This window comes from Echiichthys vipera (genome assembly GCF_963691815.1).
Source record: "Echiichthys vipera genome assembly, chromosome: 21".
In the NCBI taxonomy this organism is placed as follows: Eukaryota; Metazoa; Chordata; class Actinopteri; order Perciformes; family Trachinidae; genus Echiichthys; species Echiichthys vipera.
In genome coordinates, this window is record NC_139846.1 from 6412484 (window position 1) to 6429271 (window position 16788).

Below are 16788 nucleotides of genomic sequence, written 5' to 3' on the forward strand. Positions count from 1 at the left end.
GGACCCCAACAACCCTCCCCCATCCCTGCTCTACATTGTTTTTGTACTCTAATCAGCCAGATATTTCAACATTCATGACTTATTCATTGCATAAACAAACACAAGTCCAAACAGCTGCTTAGCAAAGGCTACCCAAAGACTTCCTGCTCCAACTCCCTTTACAGTCATCATTGCTCGCTTAATTGGTAATCCTATCTCCAAGTGTCACTTGGACAAGTTCAAGATTCAAATCTACAATTAGCCTATGACTGTGCACAGTGGATATAGTAAATCTTGCTGTCGTGAGACATGAAAGAGCTCCAGATATCACTGCCAGCAAGGTCAGTGTGACGTTCCAATACTCTCACTCCCTTAACACAGCAATACCAGGTAGGAGCTGAACACCAACTGAAGCTTTCCAACTCTCTCCCTAGCATGAAAAAGAGACATAATTGTTTACTCTGCGTGCACAGTCGGATAGCTAGGAGGGCTTATCCTTATTATGTAGCGAGTGTTACAGCAGAGACAGAGAGAAGAAAGGCCTGTTTGCTCTGGCTCCCCAGAGGGAGCTCTATTCAACAGCAGCCTGATGGATGCTCATGCTTTTGTTCTCAGGGTTTTCCACAGGCTAACAGCAACGCTTTTCTACGGTCTAGCTGCCATCTGCATTTAGGGGACCACTGCTCTCTCCCTCTCTCTTTAAAAAAAGAAGAAGAAATAAAACATTTTATGGGTAAAATTGTGATGTTCTTTGTGCTACAGGGGCAATGTGTTTTTTTGTTAGGCTATATTAGAAAAGGGCAATATAAGCACATATTCAAAACATGGCATCTCTTGAGCTGATATATGTAAGTATATGTAGGTATATATTTCAACACAATTCCAGAGCTTTAGGGAAACACAGGGCAGGAACTTTTTAATTAAGAACTAATGTTGAATATACATTGTTTTTTATCGTTTCTGTCTGAAGTTCATAACCAATAGACATCAGAATCAGAAAAACTTTAATGCCCCGCAGACGGGGAAATTCTTTTGTCACAGCAGCAACAGAATGACAAAATAAGATAAAAAATAGCAAAAATATATCTATTGATGCTCAGTATCTTCAACAATGTTTATCTGCCAAGCCTGAACTACAGTTCATGTTTTGTTAGTTTTGTGAGCTTATTGTCTTCAAATTAGTTGGCCTTCAGCAGGGAAACTTTATTTGTATGTAGTTCTGAAAATGGTCAGTATTCCTAAACTGTGTGCACTGTGTGTTTTGTCTTGGGGAGTTCTACTCAGCTTGTGAAAACACTTATGTAATGTCTCCCGTGGCTCTTGAAGAGTTTTGTCAAGTATGGTGATGTCAGCAGGTTGGTTTATGATTCCAGGCTTTTAATATTAATGGGAAAGCTTGCATCACAAACTGGGGATTTACAGCAGATGAGCTCCCAAGTTCAATCTTGACCCTTGAAAACAGGAGCAAACATAACCTTAGGGTTTATGTAGTACCTGTTCTGGGGCTTTTAATCATACAGCATGATCTAGCTCAGCAGATGGAGTCTGCACTGTCATTGAAATGTTTACATTTCCTTTCTTGCTTTGAGTATTAAGGACATCTTATCATAGTTTGTCCAAAAGCTAAGTTCAAATGAAATGGTGCATTTATGAAGAAAATAGTAAATAAGCTGACGGGGAATGAGGTATCCAACAAAGGATGCGTACCAAGGATATTGGGTTTACATGGTCAGGGCTTTAAACCCTATGACCATCAGTACACCATAAAAAGATAAGCGCTTTAACCTTGGCCCCTTCATCTGTCCATTTCAAACCCAATATGTTTGAGCCAAAACCAAAAATGTGTGACTATCATATAGTTATGGTTATGGACCTTGCTGATATGGTGCATCAGTTACATTTAAGTGCAGCCTTTGAGTAAACAGGTATATTTAGCTTATTGGTGATTAGCAAGCTTTCCTTAATCATCTGATGTAACTCCTGAAACTAACTCAGTTCCATCATTCAATGTATTCTGCTCCAAACAGACCCATGGCACAATATCAGACCAGAGAGTAAAACACTCAAGGGTGGAGAACTGGTTATGAATGATGCAATTCCTCCAGCCCTAACCTGCTACAAGTGAATGAATACACTAAGACGACCTAACAAAGTAGTTCATTTTTGGTATTGCATCACTTTTAATGAAATATTGATGTAGCTGATATCTATAATGGATAAGGATATCATGCAGCATATATATTAGACAGCCAGATGAATCGATAGACAGGGAAGAGTGAAGGCAGGATCTGACCAAAAATATTTCATTAGGCCTGAAAAATGGGTTTCACTACCACAACCAGTATTGGCTGATTAGAAAATCTGATAGCTTGACTTTGACATTTACCAATTATTTATCCTTTTTCTATTCTTTAGAAAATACAATTCGACCTTTAAATACTCAATTGAACCTGCAAAAAAGGATAAAATCAGTCATGTAGTGAGCAAAAGAATGGGATATGACAGCTGGTCACAAAGGGGAACATCATTACTTCCTTGTGGTACATCAGAGAGATTTGTCCCTGGCCATATAGTCTCACTGTCAGAAAGGTAATATCAGTGAACAGATGACACCACATTATAGCAGCACATAGGAGGAACTAATTAACATGATCTTATTGTCGTCTCGACGTGGAATGTAGGAAAAGAGAAGAACATTATGTTCGCCTCGGATCAGTAACGCTGATAGAGTACCCTTTAAATGCCTCTGAATCCTTCTATCTCCACTGTCATTACATAAATGCTGTCATTTGTCCGACATGCCATGTATGACAGCTACAACACAGGGCTGCACCAGGTTTGGTGTGTTAGGGCCATCAAAGAGTCAATTGTGACATTTAACAAGTCCTTGCGCTACCTGCATTGGGGGTTTATCAAATGACAAAAATCACAGTTAAAAAAAGATGCAGATGATTACCATCAAAGGGCAGCTCTGCACTGACATTGGAGGGAGATCCATGCTCCTTGGATTTGAATTTGTATTAAAATGCCAACAGCATGTATCTTTCACTGCTTATAACAGAATGAGGGCAACAGTGCTTTCAACAGTTCCATTCCTAGACGGAGCCCTGCTGTGGCAACATGCTGCTTTCTGTCTGCTTGTGTTGTTTTTTATCCCCCTCCAAGTTGAATGTGCTGACTGCGGGCCTAGAAGAAGGAAATATAAACCACTTGAATAGCTGCACGGGTAGGGCCATGTGAATTGGTTTTCCAAATGAGGCATCCGTTATTTGAACCATTTTATCTATTTATTTTGGAAAAGTAGGGCATTAGGCAGAGTTCTTAATCTTAAAGATTGTTTACAGGTTTTAAAGCGATGACAGCTACAAAATGATTGACGCAGTAAATTGGAGGCATAAAAGGAAAAAAGCTAAGGGTCAACTCACACTGTCCACCCGTACCTTGCCCAAACAGGTTTTACGGGTAAAGTCTAATTAATTTGACCAGTGTAAGTGCAACGACCTGTTTGGTAGAGGTGGGCTTTTGTAAAGCACGTTTGCATATGTACGAGCACGAGGGGGCACGGTGCACGGTACGGACGGACAGTGAGAGTGCGCCCTAAATGGTGTGTGTAAATAAAATAAATGAAAGATGATTAAACTTTCACCAAAATGAACTAAGCTCCATTCACACCACATGTGGTGGTACAACAAGCAGCAGACACAAAACTGAAATTTCATTTTAGTGTTTAAAGTCTTTATGGCAAATATATTACCAGTTACTTATTCATACATCCAAAAGACACCGAGCAACATTAGCATTGATTTGGAATTATATGTCTGGCCATATTTAGTCAATGATTAGCCTACAATACTTATAGTTCAAGTTGATTCCTGCGGGAAATATCTGGCTCCTTAATTGTTAAAGGCTCAATGATTTTTGCCAGCTAGTTGCTAACTTAAGTTACGTGACTAGCTGGATCTCTACATAATACCAGTCATCTGCTAACTTTAGTCAGCAACTTTACCTGTTTGCTGTTAGACATGTTAGAGTGAGTTGTAGGCAACAAAACCAAAGCAGTAAGAAAGACACTAAAATGGTGGTACACATTTCTTTGTCCATTTAGGTAGTGTGCATGCTAGTTGTCTAAAACTCAATAGCAAACGCAGCAAGGCTTTTGAAGCCAAAATACGTCTAGACTGCTTAATTTATTAAATTTGGTTGCAAAGGTTTTAAGACATTTAGGTTCCCTGTAACATGTAGTAAGGAAACACTGGAATATAGTCATTACATTGTTGTGTAACCTCAATGCTTAACAGACTCATTTAAACAACATTAAGCCCAGTTTAATCTTGTCAAACACATGGGCTGTAAAACACCAAAACAATGTCTCATAATTTCAAGTTGTACGGACATGAATGCTCTCTCAGGAAAAAGTAACAACATAAGGCACTGAACAGATGAAAAAAACGTATTAACCTAAAAACTCTGCAGTACAAATGATTCAGATTGTAATCCTTCATTTGTAATTTTTAAATCCTGTCAAAGCAAAAAAGAAAATAATTCCTGTGGGTTTTCTGCTCAAGGCTTAAATACATGAGGTACTGACAGCATAGGGAGAAAGGTATCCCATCTATCGTTATCTCAAGCTTCAGTACCGCTGTTCACTCCCACTCTTTATGATCCTATAACATCCAAGGCTCCAGCTAACAAGCAGGATGAGTTGGCTGTCCTTATTAATTTCAGGATGGACATTGCTGAGATTGGACTCTGATGTGTTTTACCAAAGACTGAATCTATGTAAAAAGTTCTGAAGTCTGCTTTACACTGGCAGACCTTCTAAAGTTGACTGAACTCACAGAGATCTGCCAATTGGGTATCCAAATGGAAGACTGCTTCTGTATGAAGAGAAATGTTAATTTTAAGTCTTTGAGATTCCTGTGGGTAAAATGTGTCATGAACAGTACAGGGAATAACACTGAGGGCGCACTCACACTGTCCTACCGCACCGGGCCAAAACAGGTTTTACGGGTAAAGGCTAGTTCGTTTGACCAGTGAGTGCAACCGCTCTGCACCTAGCTGCAGCACGCTGGCCGTCCGCAGCCCGTTTGAGAGAGGTGGGCTTTTGTAAAGCGTGTTTGCACATGTACGAGCACAAGCGTGCGCACGTGTACAAGCATGACGCCTACGGCGGCTCTCACGTCGTTTTATGTGCGCCTGTTCGGGCATAAAAAAAATTAAAAAAAGACGGACCATGCGCGGACATTTGACAACAACAACGGGGGGGAAAGGTTCACGTTGGTGTGATGTGGAGGTGGAGTGTTTACTGCAGATTTGTTCCGATGAAAATATTCAAAAACAGTCGGACAAGACGCACAAAAACTCAGAGGTCTATGGAAAGATTTGTAAACAAAGCGACGCATCGTGATGACGTCGATCAATGCGTGTGACGTGTTACGGCGTGATGACGTATGGACAGGCAAGAAGCATTTGCGTGAGGCCCAGGCAGTGTGACAAGTACCCTAAAGCCCGGTACGGACGGACAGTGTGAGTGCGCCCTTAGGGTACTTGTCCCTCCTCCCTCTTCCCCCGTGGCCCAAGACTGTTTGTACTCACACTACCTTGGCGCGAATGCTTCTTGCCTGCCTATACGTCATCACGCCGTAACACATCACGCATTGGTTGACGTCATCCCGATGTGTCGCTTTGTTTACAAAAGCGCTTGGTCTTTTGGCCACATAATGGAAAGCAGCGCAGAAAATCTGCATGAAACACTCCACCTCCGCATCACACCAACGTGAACCTTTCCCCGCCATTGTTTTAAATGTCCGCGCATGGTCCGTCCTTCTCTTTTCTATGTCCGAACAGCACACATAAAGTGACTTCAGAGTACAAACGATCATGCTTATACATGTGCAAACGTGCTTTACAAAAGCCCACCTCTCCCAAACGGGCCGTGGCCGGCAAGCACTCACACTGGTCAAACAAACTAGACTTTACCCGTGAAACGTGCTTGGGCAAGGTACGGATGGACAGTGTGCCCTTAGGAACTGGACCCAAATGTAGACAAGGAAACAGAGTACGGTTTAAACAAATATTTTATAAACAAAGAAAACAAGAGTATCCAAAAACAGGGGAAAAGGTACAAAACAAAAGGTGACGAGACGGTTGAGGGTAGGCAGGAACGGATAACAGACGAACAGTCGGGGAGGCAGACGAGGGAACGGATATCGGGAAACTATAACAAAAAAGAACAAAGAAACAATAATTTAAAAACTAATTAACACGGAACGAGAATGTAGTCATACAAAGAAACGGGAGCCAACCAACGAGACAAGTTACCACATAAATAAGGAAAACGGTCTGGCGCCGAATGTGTCCCACATCCGGCTATTTATGCTGCAGGCGTTAATTAGGGGATCAGCCACAGCTGGGCGGAACCACGCCTACCAGCTGTAGAACCACATTCCATTTATTTGTTCATATTGACTTTCTACTACCTCTGATTCTCTGAATATTTATAATCAAACTCAGTACATACACAGTTTCAATCATAAATGATAGTGTACACACTCATAGTAAAGTTATTTTAACCCAACTATTCCTTATGAACTCAATTTTAACATAAATAGACATAATTGTCTTTTTTACAGTATTTATATTATTAAACAGCTTTTTTAAATGGGTATTTATCTTTTACTTTCTATATATTTAGCTTTTCTTTTAACCTTTTAAACCATAAATGAATTATTAATTCACTCTTTTACTCATGAGTAATTAAATAACCACAATGAGATAATATACATCTTGCATACAAAACAGTAAAGTAATGTAACATTCTTGTACCTTATCATATCCCATATATTTGTCTCATTCAATCACGGTGGTGGCCCACTAGCTTGGCCGGCTACACCATTAGCAGCTATACTGCCCACATGGCAGGCTACCTGGCTAGCATAGCAGAGCTAACGGCGATTAGCATTGGCGCGGCTATCCGCGATTAGCATTGGCGCGGCTATTCGCGATTAGCATTAGCGCGGCCGTTATTTTTAAGGTAGTTTCTCCCAAATAACACAATGATGCAACAATACCAAAGTGGATAGAACATTGGATAATGACTCCGACTGGTTTTAATAAAGTGTTTCAGTAAGTAACATCTTCACTTGAGCTAATAACAGGCTAACACCGAGGCTTAGTATTTTAGCACCTTAGCATGTAGCACTTAGCTCACCGGAGTCCGAACAAAGGGCTTAACATGGTCGTAGCAGCTCCTCTCTCCCTCTTTCACAACGACACTCTCCTAATAAACAAAAGGTTTATCAACACACTGTGTGGAGATTAATTGTGAATTCATGAGTTATCCATTACTTTTCAAACCTAGGTCTGGCAGCTCACTAGCTGGTGTGTTTCTCTGGGATCGGTGTGACGGAAATGAGTGAGGCTAGGTGTATGGGCGGGAGCAGAGTGCGCTCAACGACAATAAACATGAATGTGGACTGATTCGCCACCTAGTGGCGGGGCATGGAAACTACATTCAAATTACATATATGGGCCTCGTAACCATATGGGTTACAAACATTTCTGGCAGCATACAGTATATGAGTCAGAAATTATGCTGTGGTGAAGAAATTTCTACTTCAGTTCCAGTACTTTCAGATTCCTGCCGTGGGAAATTCTCTTGCTTATCCTGGTAAAGGAGTTGTTGACATTGCAAGTCCGGTCAAATGTTGCAGCTCAGCAGATATTTGGCCACACAGAGGGACCGACTGAATCCAGGAGTTGGCGGCAGGGATATTTGGAGACTTCAGCTACTGTAGGCTTATTTGACATAAGCTCTAATCGCACAAGGCCAATTACGAACTACCTCATGTGTTGACTTCTAATGACTGCTGAGATTGTTGGAGGTTTTAATCCAGCACAAATCAGCTGTGCTTGTAACTCCAGTGTATGTTGGCAAAGACAAATTTCTCCTGAGAATATCTGAACTCTTGATTGGTATTATAGACATCTAATTTGTACACGTCTGAAGTCTTTGTGAATTGAGGCAGTCGAAGAATTACACTGGATTACCTTATCGTCCAATGTTTCACAAAACACAAAAGTTGAGGAGCAATTCATTGACCAAATGAGATCTCTACATAATACCAATCCCCCACTTAAAAGACTAAAGTCACTGGCATTCAAGAACCGGCCACAGTGAGTTAAAGGTACAGAACATGAAAAAGGTGACCAGACCATGTGAGCTCAGTCTCTCCTTTGACATGAAGGTGCTGAGTCTGATATGCTAAGGTATTGCAGGTGACAGCGGCTCAGTTGCTAGAGAAATGAAAGAGTGAGGGAAGATTTGGTGAATACTGGAAAAAATTAGATGTGAAACTTAGCTCAAAATGTGCCCCCGTAGCACACTTCAGATGCCAAATTGGACTGCGGCAATGCTGAGAAGCTCAAAGGTAAGAACAGTTAAATTAATGCAAACCCTAGGTTTTCATGAAGAGATGTGAAGAAAAAAGTACATCAAGGATAAAAAAGGAAAAAAAAAAACATTTCATACCTCAGATTTTAAATGGAATACATTTTATATTTGAATGTGAATTCGAGTAGTTTTGCCTTCATTTAATGGAATTCCATGGAAAATTTTAAACAACAGATGTTTGATTTGTACAGTAGGGAAGATGGTGGCGATTAAATATATAGGTAAATATAGGACAAATGTAGGACTGTTGAGGGAGTTTGCAATGTTTGTTTGTTTGCTTGTTTTTTACTTATTTACTTGTTGTTATGTGCGTCTTGATGGTGTCTATGTGTATATATGTATGAAAATAGGGGATGGACATTTAAAAGCTATGACTTGTCCATCTCCTTTTCAGGCCAGGTGTTGTTGTTGTCTAGCTTTGCTGTTGCTGAATTGGTATGTTGGTGTCGGTATGTTGCTCTGAGTTAATTGTTTATAAATAATGTCATTTAAGAAAAATGTTCAATCATAAGAAAAACTGACTGCTATTCAAGTCACTAATCATGTATCTCTAATGTTGTCATCAAACAGGAATGCCATATATTTATGTAAGCCAGGGTTAAACCGTAATGAAAAATATATATATAAACTTTCAGTGTTGGGCGCTAACTAGTTTCTAGTAGTGAGGAGTAAAAAGTTAAAGGAGTAAAAAATATTACTTTCACCAGTAACTGAGCTGAGAAATGAAGCCAATGTGGAAGTGCCAAACACTGCAGTTTCTTGAAGGTCCACTTGAGGCTTGCTCCAAAAGTGAGTCAATCCTCTCACACACTCTTCTTAAAATGCCCAACTTTATAGCAAAAATGAACATGATTACAACCTGATACAAAAAAAGGGTTTTGGTTTCTACAGCAAATTTCAAAATTCATGACAACTGAACAGGGGGTGAATTCAATTAAATGAAGACTTAAAGTTATTCACAATAAAGGTTGTGGCTGCCTAAAGGGGAAGGTTACTGCTGTTACAGTAGGCTAGCCCAGATTACAAGCTATGTTCGGAGTTTGTACTCATATTTGTATTAGGCATTTAGGTTTTCAGGTTTTTCAAAGTAAAAATCTACTAAGCGGTGCTAATGTTATTATAGCACCATGTTTTGGACTGTTTCTTCCTCTCCACCATGACTCTCTGTCTTGTTATAAATTGCAAACTTGTAAACTTGCAACTTACAAGTTTCCAGCAGTGTACACACATGAGTGTAACGTTGTTTTTCCACAAAGCACAACTTGCCACCATCGCTAAAAGGAACGGATAAGCTCAGGGGAATACGATTCCAGTTCAGATTCCAATTTGTTACCAGTTTTCACTTTACTCTGGTTGTTGATACCCATCCCTGCTTCCCAATGTGTACCAATAAGCCACATCGCATCTATCTGACCTATTCTATCTGGCAACATGACATGTTCAATGGACTAATCATGTATTCTTACAAAAATGCAAGCTGCCATCTTTAAAAATGCATTTGGCAAGGAAATACAGACAAGGTTTCACAGCATGACGTTTGGACAGCTTGCCAGCTAATGTTAGGCTGCTGTTTCACACTCTTTCACACAGTGCCAGCAACCTGCTGAGCAATCCACTGTGTGAGTTACAGAGCCAAATTTACCTCAGCAAATTACACATTATTTTAAGGAGAGCTTATCTCAATATAACTACAACAAAAGTTCTCCCATTATTAGAACAATAAACAGATGAGTTTCCATATGGAGACGTATTGTCATGTGTAGGATCATTTTTCAACACTGCCGGACCTACAGGGCTTTGCCACCCACACATCAGGGCTGGTCATTGATTACAGCTAAGCATTCATTATACGCATGTCATCATGCTGCATGAGAAGTCCCTAAAGCCAGAAGTTTATCACTCTTTATGTCAATGGGTCCTGCCGTTTTTCCTCAACCGAAGGCTTTTTAAGAGAAACAAAACCTTGCAAAAAAGTAAGGGCTGAAAATTGGTTTGATCGATCATCAATGTATCTTTCAAATAATGAATGCTGATCTTTTCAGTTCAAAGGTCTACTTACTTGCTCATGTCAAAAAATACAATTGTAGGAAAAGACCATTCTTGGAAAATATGACAAAAGACACGAATGTAAGGAGTAAAAACAAACACAATGGCATATGTTTAAGTATTTACATCCTGCCTGAAGCTTGTTTTGAACCAAATGGTAATGTCTATGCTTTGGTGTTCAGACTGAGCCGAGCCACTTCCCCAAATACCAATTATTTCAGCTTTTTTGGTTTCCTTCCATTGTTTGTCTTCTGGGCGTCCATGCTTATGCTACAAGCTGCCAACAGTGCAAAAATCATGACGTTTTTATCAGGTTAATTATGTAAGATTCATGTACCGTCATGGAAATGCTGGAAGATTTCAATGCCTCAGGATCCAATTTGGCACCACACATGCGGATCAAAACTGCAAACAAATGTGTCTCCATGCATCTTCGTGCTTTTCTTGTACTTCAGATCTGTGCCGTAGGTGACATTACACATCAGAATTGGCACTCTTTCAACTGCAGCATGAACAAAAACATTCAAAGTAAACACATCTATATTCATGTATGCATTCAGCATCCATCCAATTTGGTGCATGCAGAAGCCAGTGACGCTACCTGAAATCTGTCTCCATATTTGTCTCTATTTGGACTAGAGCTGCCCACAACCCTGAGACAGCATAAAACCAAAGATACTGTGAAACACACTACCAGCTGCCCTGCTTATTAGTGATTGTCAACCTGGATCATTTTAAGGATTAGGGCTATTCTGAGTCACTCACTAATATGATCCAGGTTCTGAGAGTTACTTAAGTCACTTAAGTCAAATTCAACCGATCGATATAGAAACTTGTTCCTAGTCCACTGTTTCCAACTACTTACATCAATAAAAATAAAAACTCTGTTGATTCTATTGATTTATTGTAAGCAAGTGCCTGAACAAATGCGCTCCATGGATCTGAAGGGGAATATCATCTTTAACCGCACACAAACAGAGTTTGTGATTGAGTGAGTCTCACTGATCCACTCACACACTGACAGGACCATGCAGGAGCAGGTTCACACCGCCTGTCAATCAGCCGGTTCACCGTCTTTTGGATGATTCAAGGATCCATGATTCCTGAGCCATTTTAGGGATTTAAGTTAACCGCTCATTTCTACTGCTTACGCAAGCTCTGGTAGTATACATATGGAGACAACCAAAATACTTGTATCGCAACATATCGAAGTGATGAATCCCTTGGTTTGCATGGGAGCAAACTGATAAGAACTAACTAAGCTTACTACGCCTCTCTTTAATGTGACCATGACTGTAGTGGATGTTAGAACATTCTAAAAACTGTGTGGACATGTCTTTCCCCTTCAAAACAATTGCAAAAAAATGTTATTCATCCACAGTTTGACCCATTTTCAGTTGTGTGTGTTACTGCTGGTAGAATAATTGTCTTTTATGTTAAGACCCCTTTGCATTTTCCATTCAGTTTTGCTGAGATGAAAATAAAGTTTTCAATCTAAAATCTTGGGTTGAGACCATTAGTATGCATTTGCATTAGCAGCAGGCATTAGCATGCATTTCATCATGCCAGACTGTCATAAAAACAGATTTTCCTATTGAAAAGATTTCTTTCTCTCAGTTTCTCTTTCTCATTTTGCTGCTGGAAAATGAACACTGGGAGAAAGCAGCTCTTAAGTCGCTGTAATTGTGACTTGTTTAGAAGAGCAAAATGTTTACCCTTAATGAATTTAGTCAGGATGTTATTTGCTTTCTCTGTTGTGCCAGCTTCTCAATTGTGAAAGTCCTGCAGAATTCTGATGAATATTTCAGTAAGAAACTTGTGTGCTGCTCTGTCTCTCAGCTTCACAATGAATACAAATTAACAAGTGTGATACATAGGGATGGGAAATGATGGAAAACATTTTTTTTAATACCAACGTCATTGTTGATTCTGCTTATCAATGTGATCTCTTACCAATTACCATATCAATTCTAGATCAGTGTGTTATGTCTCTGGTGTGCAGAGGAGGGGGGGGGGGGTAAGTCCTGTTCTATTTGTCTATGAGGTATCTTAATAGCAGTCTTGTATAAAGTAGTACATGAAAGCAATATTTGAGTCAAAGTATCTTACCAGAAAATGACTTTGGTAGAACTTAAAGTAATCGGTTAGAAAAAGTCTTAAAGTATCAGATATCTACTGTTCATAAGTATCGGAAGTGAATTTCTGATATCAAATGATCTTAATTATTGGCAGTAAAAGTAAAAGTACAAAAAAACTCTGATTATAACTTTGCTGGGGCTTGAACAGGATTATGATAACTAATGATTATGTGACACCTAGCAATGTGTGGTAACATTATGGAATTAAATTATGTGGTATAATTTGGATATGTATTTTCCTTATTGATTTTTTTTGTGTAAATAAATGTTTGGGCCCAATTTTCACCACAACTACTACTTCCTGGTTGATCCAATATGGATGTGTCAAAAACTGCAGTTCTCCGAGTGCCAGTAGGAGTAGTTTGCACAATAGAGGAATATCTCATTGACCCCCATGTTAAACAGGCAGTTTTCACAGCATAATTAAACCTATTTAAGGCCTGTTACAAAAACATTTTTAGTCTGTATGTTTAGGTCATATCTCCATGGCAACACTGAGGGGGGTGAATTGTTGTGTACCAGGCCTCCAGCACTCCTATACTTTCAGCTGTGTGCTGGATGTCTTCTCTTCGTGCAGCCATATCCCACCCTACTCTACTGCTTACCCTACTGCTTCTGACATGTCCGAGAGCGAGAGCTGAAATTGGAGCGGTATCATTAACAATGAAGACCATAAGCCTCATGACAGTTCCATATGAATGCTGCAGCGTGGGAATGCCTGGAATCGTTAGAGAAATTGATAACATATAGAAGTGTACAATTCCGATGGACCGATGGAACATTTGGAGCCAAGTGAAGACCTAGTTTAGTGTGGTCCGAACAAGGGTGCCTGAAAAACAGGGGTAGAATATAGGGAAGGGACCATTGCCCAAAATGCATGTGTATACAATTAAATAGACCTACTGTACAACCAATCAGAGCAACAACAGCTTTGCCAGAAGGAAATCATCATCTTCAGTTGTGAAGAAGGAAATCATCATCTTCAGTTGTGAAGAAGGAAATCATCATCTTCAGATGATGATTTCAGGTAATCGCTTCAATTTCTGTTAGGGCAATTGGAAGCGGAAAAAAGAATCAAAATGTGCTTCACTTGGCTAAAGCCATTCCATTGTGATATTCAATAGGCCTATCTTCTCCTTAAAAATGGTCTTGCCCCAATTTTACATCTTGAAGAAGTGCACTTACTGCCTTTTCCAAAAACCCAATTTCCCACTGAAAAGCACATTTTTCCCTTTTTCGAGGTAGGTCCTGCATTTGTGGCTCTGGTATGTTCAACAGTATAAATTGGATACCCAGTGTGTGATATAAGCTCCATTTCAGCTCTTTTGGCAGAGCTAGGAAACAGATAACTGATGAAGGAGAAGCCCCATTCTATTTGCTGGGGTCACATTGTCTCATTAATTGCTTATGAATTATCGCTGTACATATGTGAGACAGCTGGGGGCCATTACGATTTGGTTGGAAATAATACCCTAAAGAGCTCAGTACTGCATTAGAGATGTCTGTATGTGTGTGTGTGTGTGTGTGTGTGTGTGTGTGTGTGTGTGTGTGTGTGTGTGTGTCTATCAGCTGTGTTGGAGGTAGTTTTTTCCCCCTCCCAACAAAATGAAAACCTAAATGTTTTCTCTCTCTCTTATCGTGGAGCACAACAAGGCAGGTGACTCATTAACATTCCCTGGCCACCGCGGGATTAAGAGCTTTGCAGGTTAAAAAATGTGCCATAATCAAATTATTCACCTGACCCTTACTGGGCTTCAACCTTCATAGCACCATTGTGGAGACAATTACAACAAGCAAGTTCTGCCTGAAACCATTTCATATTAGAAAGAAAGGGAGAGTAAGAAAGAAGATAAAAACTGCAAGGGGGCAAGGGAAGTGAAAGACACCCAGCACAAAACGTCTAAATGGGGAGTTAATTAAAACTGTTCCCTCAAAGATGTATTTTTCCCCCAGTACTGGATAAGGCGAGTCCTCGTGCTGTGAAATGGAAATATAATATCTTTTTGGTTTATTGCCCTCACAGCAGACTCACTGTGACCCTGCAAACATGAAGCTTAGCAGATGAATGCATCCTTCAAAGATTTGTTTTTTTCCTTTAATTCACCTGTCACTGAGCTACCTGTGATTTACCCTTGTGCATGTTTATTGTTTGTTTTGTTGCCGTATCTTTGGCATTAGAGTCTGCATACACCAGTGAGTAAAAACAGCTAGAAACAACCCTCAGGATTTTCTCTGTTTTTTGTTTTTTTTACAAACACTTGGAAATGTTGCTCCTAATCAGATCCCCTCTCATCAGGCAGGAAGCACAGGCAAGAAGCTGTCTTGTGTGACCTCTGTTTGTTGAAACAGAAACTATTTTTGTCTTTAATCATGCACCTCTTCATCTGTCCATATTTTGTCAATTACCACAAAGGGTGTGCATGTGTGCGTTTTCCCTGATGTGATTGCTTTGTGTTGCCCCTGGTATTTGAGCTAAATTTAAGAAACAATCTGTTGTTCATCTCATTATTCTGCTGCTCATGTTGGCCTCCAGGTAATTAGCTCTGGGCCTAGTGGGAAGGTCAGCGTGGGCCTTCACCACCAGACGTGATAAATATTGACTTAGTCATACTCTTTCTTCTGCAGAGTTAATTAAAGTGTGGACTGTTTATTTTTCTCTGGCTGCCATCTTGAATATGATGCCCTGTATTAATCAACACTCACCATGCTTTTCTTTGTGTATAAGGGCCATCCTCGCCCTCTTCAATGGGAAATAACTGGAATGTTATTGTGTATGGGCTTGTTTTGCAGTAATTGTGCCAGTGTATTGGACTTTCAGGTTGAGGATAATTTTACAAAGTGAAGTTCCTGTTGCAAGTGCTAATTCATGGATGATGTTTTGACATGTTAGGAGAGTTAAAAACTGTACAGGAGTGGAGAGGCAGGGAAAGCCCTTTTTGTTTCAACATGACAATGTCCCGATGTGCAAAGTGAGTGCTAAGGATTTTCCCAGTTGTATGTGAAGGAACTTGCCTGGATAGAGCCTTGACCTCATCCCCATCCAACACCTTTAGGATGAGTTGTACCACCAAAAGCCAGGTGTCATCGCACATCAGTGGTTGACCTCACTTACACCCCGGCCACACAGCCTATGTGAACCCACTGCTTTTTCTTCAGTGCTCAGGTTGACGGGGTGGACCAGCTCAGGTGCAACACGGCTGCATGTCTGCCAGGAACATATACTGCAGTTAGAGTTCTCCCCTATTTTTTGTGACAAAAAGACCAAAAGAGACAGGGAAATGTTATATTTACATCATAACAGCACTTGTATCCCAGTTTAAATGTGTAAAATAGATCACAGACGTGAACAAATCTAAACATGTATATCATTAACATTATTAGATAATGATATTGATCTTTATTGTGATTGTCAAGGACAACACAACAGTTTTTGGCAGCTTACAAGGATTGCCAATGTAAACAGCAATATATAAAATAGCAAAATCTAAAAATCTAATTAAACATATGTACATATACAAAATTAAGTGGTACTATACAAAAGGTGCAAAAGTAAGGGGTCATGGAACATTAAGTTATTGGGGTGTGGGTTTATTGCAATTTGGCCGTAGAGAAGGATCGGATGGAGTCGAGGAGTGTTTGTGCAGTTATTGTTGACATTTTTCTGTCTAAAATAAAAAATAAATGACATTTGTAATTAAATGTATTGTTCTATTTTCATAGGCAAACAAGATGTAGAGAGGCAGGAAGCGCTTTACTGTTACTGTAGCAGCAACGATTTCAGCAGGGTAGCTGTCACGTGCTGCTCGTACAGGAAATGTTTCAGGTGTAATGCTCTTGTGACTGAATGGGAGTAAATCCAAAATCTTGTGGAATGCCTCCTGATAAGAGATCCTGATCAGGATCAATTACTATTCCTTATTACTATTAATTACACACTTTTGGCCTTAGGAGACATTGAGACATCATCATTATCGTACAACTGGACTGCAGATTTAACAAGTAAAATGTGGGCTGTTATACAACAACCATAGGGTTTAAAGGAGCTTTGTAACAGTTAAAGTAAAAAAAAAAAAAAAAACACAACCAGAAAAAAAAAAATTAGACCAGTCAGTGATGACCACGAAAAATAATCTGGTCATTAATGTCAATAATGTATGAATTGTGATAGTTTAC